Source organism: Perissodus microlepis, chromosome 2 (genome assembly GCF_051167445.1).
Source record: "Perissodus microlepis isolate ML-2025 ecotype Zambia chromosome 2, ASM5116744v1, whole genome shotgun sequence".
In the NCBI taxonomy this organism is placed as follows: Eukaryota; Metazoa; Chordata; class Actinopteri; order Cichliformes; family Cichlidae; genus Perissodus; species Perissodus microlepis.
The window spans coordinates 26,555,199-26,566,268 of NC_140462.1; positions in this window are offsets into that span (position 1 = coordinate 26,555,199).

The window sequence follows — 11,070 nt, forward strand, 5'->3', positions numbered from 1 at the left end:
TGTAAAAACTATAACTTTAATCTCAGCCAAACCGATTCACTCAGGAACAAATAAAATACTTAAAAAAGCCAAACAATAACATAACAAGTTATCTAAGTGACTTATATATCATGTTTAACCTGAGTAGCGAAAGACGGCGGTGGGTTTGAAAACGATTTGCCAGGAGTCCGGTGTTCTCACCGGCTCTAGTGAGCCTTTCCCCCAGCTAGCTATCGTGGTAGTGGGTAACAGACGTCTCCGAAAACGTCGGAGCGCTTTTGAAAGTATGTGGTGTCTTGATAAACTGAGCAGATATTTGAAGTTTACACAGTTACATTCTCGCCTGAAAATATGTTAAACTTTATTTTGTGACCCAAAAAGAATAATAAGAGTAATATTAAAACTATCTAGCTGCCGCCATTGTTGGAAACTGAGCTGGGCTGCGCTATGAATTCTGGGACACAGCTTCTTCTTCTTCGGGGTTTAATGGCAGCTGGCATCCTTGTCAGTGTTGCCAACTCCTCAGTAAGGAAAATCGCTATTGGCTGTCCTAAAAGTTGCTAGAAGTCGCTAAATGACGTCATCGCCTAATTTGCATAATTGGTCATGCTAATCTAATTGTAACCTATGTTGTTGGAGAGAGAAATAACACCGTGGAAGAGACATAAAGTGAGTAAAAAAACATCCTAAATGCATTTAGAGTTTATTTAGAACTACAAATTAAATTTCTTTTAGCAATTATTGTTTTTTTTAATGTCACAATTCCAACCCTGCTCCTTTACCCGGGCTCGGACCGGCAAAAGTGACCCGAAATAGGCACTCTGGTGGAGTTACTTTGTGTGTGTGTGTTTATAAGTAGTTTTAAACCTTGTGATCCACAAAACAGCATAAGAGTAAAAGAAGAACTGACTGCATTACAACACCCGCTGCTTGTTGAGAGTAAAAGCCCTGTACCAAGTTCCACAGCTACCAGCCCCAAAGACCACATGTCAGCTGCTTCATTATAAGGAAGGCCAAGCATAACCTCAGGTGCACTATAACCAACCGTCCCCACACAATCACTAGGATTCACTGCAGACACAGGACATGCGAGGCCAAAGTCTATAAGTCTGACTTTGACTGGAGACTCATGGCGGTTAACAACCATGATGTTTCCAGGTTTGAGGTCAGCGTGCACTATTCCCACAGAACCTAGGTGTGACAAGGCATTTGTGAGTTGATGTAAAATTGGCCTGACTTCGCTTATGGGGAGACCCTGGTTGTTCCGGTCCCGTATGTAGTCCCACAGGCATTGATCAAGGAGTTCAAAGTTTAAGCAGATTTCCCATCAGATTTCAGGAACTTTCTGTGCCTCCACAAGGCGCCAAAATCATGCACCACACTGAATGTGTAGCGAGAGTCAGTGTAGATGGTGGCCGACTGACTCTCCGCAAGTTTACAGGCTTCTGTGAGCGCCACAAGTTCCGCAGTCTGTGCTGAGAAGTGTCTGGGCAACGAGCCTGAAACGAGAGTGGCATGATCAGAACGCACAGCAAAACCCACCCGGTTAGTTCCACGTGAATCACATGAGGAGGAGCCATCTACATATAACACTATGTCAGAGTTCTCGATGGGAACATCTAACAAGTCAATCCGAGGTGTAAAAGTTTCACCCAATACAGCAGTGCAGCTGTGTGGTTCACCATCCTCCCGCGTGGGGAGAAGAGTGGCTGGGTTAAGTGTTGTGCTTCATTTCACTGTGATGTTGGGCATGTCAAGCAGTATGGAAGAGTACCTGAGCCAGCGAGCTGCAGAAAGGTGTGAAGTTTTCTGCTCCAGCAAAATGAGAGAAACTGCATGGGGTACCTGCACTGTCAGAGGAGAGTACCCTACGATGTCACGTGAGGCGAGCACGGCCTTCTCACACGCAGCTACTGCTCGTAGGCATCCAGGCAGTCCTGCAGCCACTGGGTCAAGCTTGGAAGAGTAATAACCCACCGGGCGAAGTGAATCACCATGCTGATGTAAAAGAACAGAGGACATGAAACCATTCTTTTCATCCACCATTTGTGTATATGGTTTGGATGGGTTTGGAAGCACTAAAACGGGCGCTGTTTGCAGCAGCTGTTTCAAGGAAGTGAAGGCAGCTTCAGCCTGTGGTGTCCAAGAAATGCGATCATTGGCTGACAGACTTGCACCATGAATGAGCGCAGTAAGTGGAACCTCCACAGAGGAGTAGTGTGGAATGAAATTGCGGCAGTATGATGTGGTTCCTAGGAATGACATCATCTGTTTTTTGGTGAGGGGTTTTGGAATGGTCATCACAGCTTCCACCCTCTTGGAGGAAATCTGGTGAGAGTTGTAAGAAATCACATGCCCTAAGAATGTGACTTGCTCTTTACAAAACTGCAGTTTTGACTTACTAGCTTTGTGGCCCTTGTGATGCAAATGTGTCAGTAAAGTGAGAGAATCTGCCAGACACTGCTCTTGTGTGGGTGCACACAGTAGCAGATCATCGACATATTGCAGTAACACTGTGCCTTCGGAGAGGATCAAGTCTGACAGAGAGTCTCTTAAGGCGGCATTGTAAATCGTGGGGGACTCACAGTAGCCTTGACACAACCGAGTGAATGTGTAAGCCTTTTCCTGGAACTCAAAAGCAAACCAGAACTGGCTATCTGGGTGAACTGGAACAGAGAAGAATGCATTAGTCAGGTCAGCAACAGTAAACCACATAGCGTCGGATGGGATTTGGGACAAAATGGTGTGGGGGTTAGGAACCACAGGGGCTCTGGGGATTACAGCCTTGTTCACAGCTTGTAAGTCCTGCACAAACCGCCACTCAACAGGTTCATTTAGTCCTCTGATTTTCTTCACAGGGAATAGTGGAGTGCGAACCGGAGAGGTGGGGCATGGGATAATTACTCCAGCCTTTAACAGGGATTCAAACACAGGAGTAATCCCCTCTATGGCTTCCTGTTTCAGAGGATATTGTCTTTGGCATGGTCTAAACGAGGACTTTGGAGTGATTATCACTGGCTCACAATCTGTAATCAGGCCTACATCATACTTAGATGAGGCCCACAGGCCGTCAGGCACCTCTGTCAGCAGGGGGTGGGAGAAGTTTAGAGGAGGTGTCGTTTGAAGCAGACAGTGTGAGACAGCTATGTTCGCTAGCTCAACTGAGCGGACACACTGGACTGTATACGTCATGGTCTTTTTGTAGGCTTTCATTTCTCGAGAAAACAGTACTGTGGGATTCTCTAGTCTCCCAATCGCAAGCGCGGTAGCACCGGTGCATAAATTCTCCCATGTCTTCCCACTGGCAGCTGTGAGCTTTTGCCAGGGAAACATGTGGGACGGATGCATCCATAGTAAACATGTTTCTTTGCTCATCGGTGAGAGAAATCGCAAGCGCGGCAAATGTGGAGCTCCAAAACATACATGTCACAGTTAGTAAATCATTCTCGGTTCTGTACAATTCTTCCTCATAACTGTCATCAGGGCCATGCAGAGAAAAGTGAGACGTGCAACTCAACTCTCCAGGAGCCATAAAACAGACATCTGGAGGCATGCAGCTGCGAGTCGCTTGTATGAATTCTGTAACAAGCGGCCCCTCCTCCAGCTTCCACCCGTAAGCGAAAGCTGGAGTCACGGGGTCATATTTCACCATCATATAATCATAGTCAGATTGCGTGATTGTGATGCCATTATAGCAGGAGATTAAACTTATTTTCAGTTTGCACATCAAATCTCTGGCAAGCAAATTGACTGGGCACAGGTCTGAACACAGAAACTCGTGTGTGAATTTTCTACCCTGTCCGTCTACACAACACAGGGGTATGGTGAAAGTTTCTCTCTGTATGGTTCCTGATGCTGATACAGAATGAGTGAACCTCTCACCCAGCACGGGCTGGGGTGAGAGAGAATCTGAGCGTAGTACAGAGTGGGTGGCCCCGGAAATTCTACTTCCTGATTACAAACTAACATTTTATACAAGGGCAGAAATTTATAAGGCGCGCTATTTAAATGTACATATGTACCAGCTGGTGACAAAGAAACGTGTTCTACGTGCTCAAAAGAGTGCTGTATTAAAGTGTGTGTGTCTGTGTGTAAAACACTTTCTACATCAATGGGTGTGTGTATGTGTGTGTGATTTTCACTTCCCTGTTCTGATGAGGTGGGCAAACCACAGCCTGAAGCGTACTCTGGCGTCCTTTCCCTCCGTTCTCAGTCCGCTTGCTCCCACCGTGGGCTCAGCCTTTGGTAATTCCGGCGTTGTTGCTGTCTATCTCCACGACGGCCACTGTTAGGACAGGTTCCTCGCCAATGTCCATAGTCCCCACAGACAAAACAGGCGTCCCGATCTCGTCCTGACTGCTGTTGTTGTTGATAATGTCCTCGGTCTCGTCTGCTCTCCCCACTTCGGCCACGCCAACTGTCTCTGTTGTGGAAACCTCCGTGCGGGTTTGCCACGGCTTTATACAGTGTTAGGGCTGCATTATGGAGGTCGGCTTTCTGTTTTTCCTCTCTTTTGCTTTTCTTTTCATCCAGGTGGCTCTGAGCGTGGCGGGCATGGCGTCGTAGCTCCGTTAGCCGCGGTTCATCTTCTCCCCCCACGTATGAATGCTTTACCTCGGCTGCCACATCTGATCTCAGTCCCCGGAAAATATGGCCGCAGAGATGGTGCTCATATGTGGAGGCGGAGGCGCCCGTCATGTCATCTTTGGGTATTCCCCCATTAGCTTCAAACACAGTTGTCATGCGATGTATGAAATCATCCACAGATTCATCCTTTCTTTTCTTGCAAGCCTGAATCTTTGACATGTCCACCTTATCTGGGAAAACCTCCTTTAGCTTATCTATCAGGTGGGTCACTGCAGTACAATATTCACGGTTTTCTCCATGTTCATAGGTCAGGTGTCGTATCCTCAGCGTAGGATCAGGCAAGTGAGGTGATATTCTCCTCAGGTCGCATGGTTTCAGCTTGCCTGCCAGTGCACGTCTAATTTCTTGACCCGTGGGACGATATTCTTGGCAGAAAAATAGGAACTGCTCACCGAACTTTGCACCCGACACGAGAGGGTCAGGTAGATGGCTTGTGGCGTCAGCGATGTCTGACTGTGTCCACAGTCTGTGCACTAAAATAGGTCCCTCGGGTCCCGCCACTTCCACCATCGGGAGCTGCAGGGGTTGTCCTTTCGCCTGTCGCTGTCTTCGCGTCATCATCAGTGAGAGAATTTTCAGGCTGATCCGTGGCAAAAGGCAGGGCGTAATATCCATGGCGGCTGTCCTTACTTCTGCTCTTTCCTCTCCGTTGTTGTGTTTTCGCTTTCGTCTTTTCAGCTCGCGACGCACTCCGTGTGTGACTGAGCGCTGTGTCGGATCTTTCAGCTTCATCCTGGCGGGGCTGTCGCTCCTCAGTTGCGGAATTGGCGCTGGCATCCTCTGGCGGTGAGGCGTGTGGTGCAGAGCGGGATAGGGAGGGAAAGGAGTCCAGGTCCGCATCGGCTTTCAGGCCCTGCAAAACAGCCTGAACTGGGGAAGCACAAACAGTGCGTGAACAGGGAAATGATGTTTTGTTCTCCGTGTTATACAGAGGTGGAAGAGGCGCTGAGGCAGATTCTGCATCAGCCTCCCTTCCACGCACTTCTCTAGGTAGTTCTTTCAGAGCTGCTTTGTTTTCTCTCCTTTCTGCTTCCACCATCCACATTTTCAAACATTCCTTCTCATCGCTTACCCTACGCAGATCTATGGTTCTAACTTTCCCTTTCTTCAATAATTTTGCTTCTTCCTCCCGCAAATGTTCCTCTATTTTCTTTAACTGGTTAACACTTAGCGATCCCTTTTCAGGAAACCCGTTTACTTTTTGCCACTTAACAACATATTTCATACACCCAATTCCCCATTTCTTAACCATACAGTCAAATATTGAGTTTTGTCCCTGGCCACCTCGTGGAGCGCTTGCCACAGCCGCCTCTCGAGCCGCTAGTCCGGCTCTGCTGGCTGCCTTACTGGATCTAGATCCCATATTACTACACGAGGCGTCCCCCGTGAGGTTCCTTGCCTTCTACGGACCAAGGAACGAACACTGCCAGCCGCAGTCTCCTTTGAAGAAGTTAGGATCTTTTAGAAGATGCTAGGGATGTCACTCCGTGATTCTACACGAAGACTCCCTCGGAGCTCTTGCCCTGGAAGGTCGTAACACGTTCACCTTCTTGAGCTCTCCAAAGGCTGCAACACGCTCACACGGCCAGACACAAAACTCTCGTGACTTGTTAAAAAGGTAGATACAGCTCACCGTTCTGCAGGAGTTTCCTCTCAATTCGTCAAGGTGATCTCGGTGGTCGCTGAAGCACAGGCTCTGTGACTCTGCCTTTCTCTTTGCTTTAAACAGCTGGCAGGACCGAAGCGTTTTGCTACCTCGGGGTGATCAGCCGTCCCAGAGCCGTCCTTCAGCGAGAACACTGGATCACCCTGCTCACAGCGCCAAACTGTTGTGGAAATTTTAATTACCAAAGCCTGCAGACACGATGAGTTGTAACAACACCTTTATTTCAGCTATCTCATGCATAAGGAGGGACGTCAGTCAGGGGGCACTGAAAGTGGTCTCTGACAATGAACAATTCAAGTCCTTTTTAAACACAGTCGCAGAACAAAAGGCTTTTACAGTTGCAGTTCACACCTTGGCTCTAAACAGGAAGACTCTCTATCACCTGTGTGAATCTCCCCCACTCTGGGGTCAAGTCTTCCTGTGTGAGCTTCTGTCTCCTGGGAGACATTCACCAGTTACTCACCGTCTGTTTTCCCGCGTGAACCAGACGTACTAAACTAAGTAACATGAAAGCATTTCATCAAGACAATACATTAAAGGACAATACATTAAAGAGAAATCCCACAACAACTGATGAAGAGAAATTGCTCCAAGAGACTTTCCCAACTTTGTAAATCTACAATTCTCCTTCTTTTATTGTATCTGGCCATTTTAACAGGTGAACGGCTCCCTTTTGGAGATGGCTCTTTGTGTTGGTTTTTGGCACTTACATATTAGCGTCACTTTTTGTTCCATAAGTTGCCCCTTGATTGATTCTCTTTTCTTAGATTATTAAGTAGCAGATTGTTAGCATTTTAAATTAAGTGACTTCTAGCTACTAAAATGGATCGACTGGGGGGATAAAACTGTGTCCTAACATGCTTGATTCTTGGAAATCCTGATTGTGATTCAATCTGCTGACTCCTCGTTGAAGATTATGAAGCAGATGTGGCAGCAGTGGTACAAACACACCTAAACACTGCCAACTGTGAAAGAACTTACTGTTGGCCATCTGAGAGCACCTACTTTAAAAAACCCACAGAAATCGGGATTATTTCCAGTCCTCTAATAGATAAAGAGAATTACATATTAATAACAATAATGTGGCGGACCACCAGGTGGCTCCACTCACACCCAAGTTTAAGGGAAGTGTTGGGGTGGAGATTTTGGCGCTTTCTGTATGTGGAGTTCTGGTGAATCTGTTAATAAAGTTGGAGTGAGACACTGAGACCTCTCCTGTCGTCTTTACATACCTCCACAATAAAACACTTATTGTAGACAGCTTTGGTAGGACAATAAACCACAGTTTGTTTCTTCTGAGTTACCCAGTAAAGCAGTGATACAGCAGTAAGACCCTGCAAAGCTCCTTCCACATCGATCATCAGCAGATGATTATGCTAATTTTCCTGCTGGGATGTGCACTTTTACAGGATTTTGTTTTAAGAATCGCCCCCCATAGTTATTATGGAGGTTAATTAACAGGCTGGCCACAGCAGAAAAATGAAGGTTATTTCTGGGCAGAAACTGCTCACATTTTGAGCACATTAAAGCAAGCACTGAGTCAAACTAAATAAATATTAGTGTTGTTTAGATTTTCTATTTATGAGAAATATCTCTGCAAAATGCAACATCAGTGCAACATTCAAACATCTCTTCCTCCTCGAGTTCAAATTATTTCTGCGGTGTCAATGTTGCGTCTTGGTTGATGAATTATTGACCTTTGCCTTCTCCACCGGTGTCTCTGGCCGTTTCGTCACAGAGCAGTAATAACCCGAAGCAACAATATTGCCAAACCCATAAAAGGCCAGAATTGGAAGAAAATGAAAAGAAATAAATAATAGAAAATGAATTTATAAAAGATGGAAAGATAAAACTCCTATAAGCCTGAGACGTTTTTCATCTTTGAGGTGCAATCATCATATAACCCCAAAGGCTCAGTTTTGTGAGTGAAGATTACAGCGAGAAACCTGACAGCAGCCGGATGAAATTTTCAACATGGTTTTTGTAATTGCAATGACCAAACCTTGTGTGTGCATTCTTTCAAAGAAGAACTCGCACACTGGGAAAGTTGAACATTAAACAGATTCACGGTAGGTGCTGCTGCTAACAGCAGGCTGTGATTTTTCCATCGAGGCCAGAGGGATGGGAGGGCTGCTGTCAAAACTGAGGGGTTGCTTATGCTGTCATTCCAACCATGACTGCCTGGACACATCAAGAGAACTGGCCCGCTGGAGCTTAAACAGCTGTGCCGGTCATCGATACCCTCACTTGCCTCCTGCTAGCGTCAAACTAGATCCTCTGAGTCGCTCCGTTTCCCTGATTTGTTGCAAACCCCACAACTTTCAGCATGTTCACAAGAAAATGGTAATTTAAGGATCATACCAACAAGGATCACCCTTAAACCGCGAACATGCACGTCTGCAGCTTTATAAGAAATCTTTCACTTTCATTATTCCACTCACTTGTACTGTGGTTTCAAATATGTACTTAAGGATGCAGTAGACCCCAGTACTGCCTTTGCATCTTTGGCAGGGGGGTCTTATGTTTACACATATGGTTCCTGCAGGAATTTAGCATAAGAAGATCATATTGAACCTCTGGAGAGGGGGTTAGCAGTAGAAAATGACCCCCCCCCCCCCCCCCCCCCCACCCTTTTTTTTCTAAAGATGTACGTTGGTGATAGGGTTAAATCTTTTTTTTTTATTTATACACATTGATGGTGTACTCAGTTTTTCATAGGGCTGAAGAGAGTCCTATGAAAACCTTGTTTTTAACATGACTGTGCACAGTATTCGAGTGAAAATCCCAAAGTGGTGCGCAATCTTTTACACAAAGTGACACATCCATAAGTTGAAGCCTAAAAATATAATTAAATATTGATCTCACAGATTCAAAAAGTGCTGAAACATGACATTGCAGACTATAAGATATTTGGAAACGTTAGATGGTTTAGTCCGTGGAGACTGCAAGCATCAAAATAACATCTCTGATAACCCCAAATACTTCGAAGTGCATATGGTTATGTATTTAAAACAAACTGGCTTCCCTTGTTTAGTTATGCATCGCACTGCATTTGTGTTTGTAAAGTAAACTTATATGCAAATTCAAATACGCGCAGCTAAAAGTGTGTAATCTATGAAGTCATAACCTTAAAGAGTCTGGATGATGTAATGCGGTGATTTCAGACACCTTTCCGGTGTTTCGTTCTGATTAACGGCTGTGATTTTGACTCCTTTGACTCTCTGTGGTAAAACAACAACCAGCAGTGGAAAACAAAAGGCAGACCCACAGTCTCCACACCACGGAACTGGTTAATGAGTCAATAATGTGGTTTTCCTCTTCTCATTTCACACATCTGAGCACTCCGCCCACACATACCGACTGAAATAGCTGCCATCTAATGGTCCCGAGAAAACAAACAACACAGCGCATCCTCTCGTCTTCGGAGAGCAATTTCTCTTGAAACTGCGTACAGCGAGTAACATCATGCCTCTCTATTTGCACCAAATGAAGTCACATTCATCATTTCAAATGGAGAATCAGTGGCCCAGGATTGGAAACAAAGCCTGAAATTTAAAAACTTATTATGAGTGAAATTTCTCCACAATTACTAAATGGATTGTCATAAAATTTGATGCAGACATTTATTCTCCCATCGGGGTAGCGATGATCCTCTGACTTTCTGGTCCATATTTATTCCCAGGATGTCAAATAGTGGAGTTTTCTCAAAGCCATCGCTTTGCCAGATTTACAAACAAGGTAACTTATTTCAGTTTTATTTATATGGTGCATGAACCCTCCCTCCGCCTCCCTTTGAACAAGCACTTTGGTGACAGTGGAAAGGAAAAAATTCCCATTTAACAGAGAAACGTCGATCAGAACCAGGATCAGGGCGGAGCGGCCATCTGCTGTGACTGGTTGGGGTGAGGGGAGGAAAGCTAGTCGAAGACCTGCTGTGGAGCTCTAAGTGTATCTGATTTAAGCACACCGGGCTCTCCATCTGAAGGGTCATGTTTTAATCCAGCACAATCTTTTCTAAACATTACTATTTTCAAGTGCCCAAAAACGAGCAAAAGCAAAAACAACAAAACAAAAAGTGAGCAAACACTAAATTAATCTGCAAATAAACCAAAGCACCAAGATTCAAACCGGAGTCAAACTGTGGTCTTCTGACTGAGAAACCTGTGACTCAATCAACTCTCCTCTGTCAAGCTCCTTATGCTGACAGGACTGTTATGTGTGTTGAACCGCAGCCCCAAAGGGCATCTTGTGCATCAAATCATTGTGAAGATGAGCCTGGTATCAAAATGTAGGTTTAAGGGTCACATCACTGTGTGGTACAGGTGATGTGACCCTTAAGTTTACCCAAGATGCACTGCAAAGGTTTTTCTCAAGTGAATTCAAGAGGCTTTATGATTCAGGTTTGTCTGTACCAAACATCAGTTGTATTTGTTGCATTTTACCAGGATAAATAAAGGATGATGATAATAAGTGAAAATAATAATGCTCAAAGTTGGTTAGAGAAGAAACAGCTGACAAAAACAAGATTTCAGCTTTAGATTGTGACTCTTGGAGTGGGTGTAAAACTAATTATTTGAAGATGTTTTTTGCTACTCCACAAATAAACATATTTACCATTTGGTTCAGTAGCTAATTAGAGAGAATATTCTCACAGTTTTATCTTTTGATAGTTTCTGTCGTGTTATTTCAACAAGGGCAGATAAAAAGTTGTGTATTAATGCGAGATTCTTCCCTATTTGTTGTATTTTGCAGATGGCCAATGCAAACACAGCCACCTC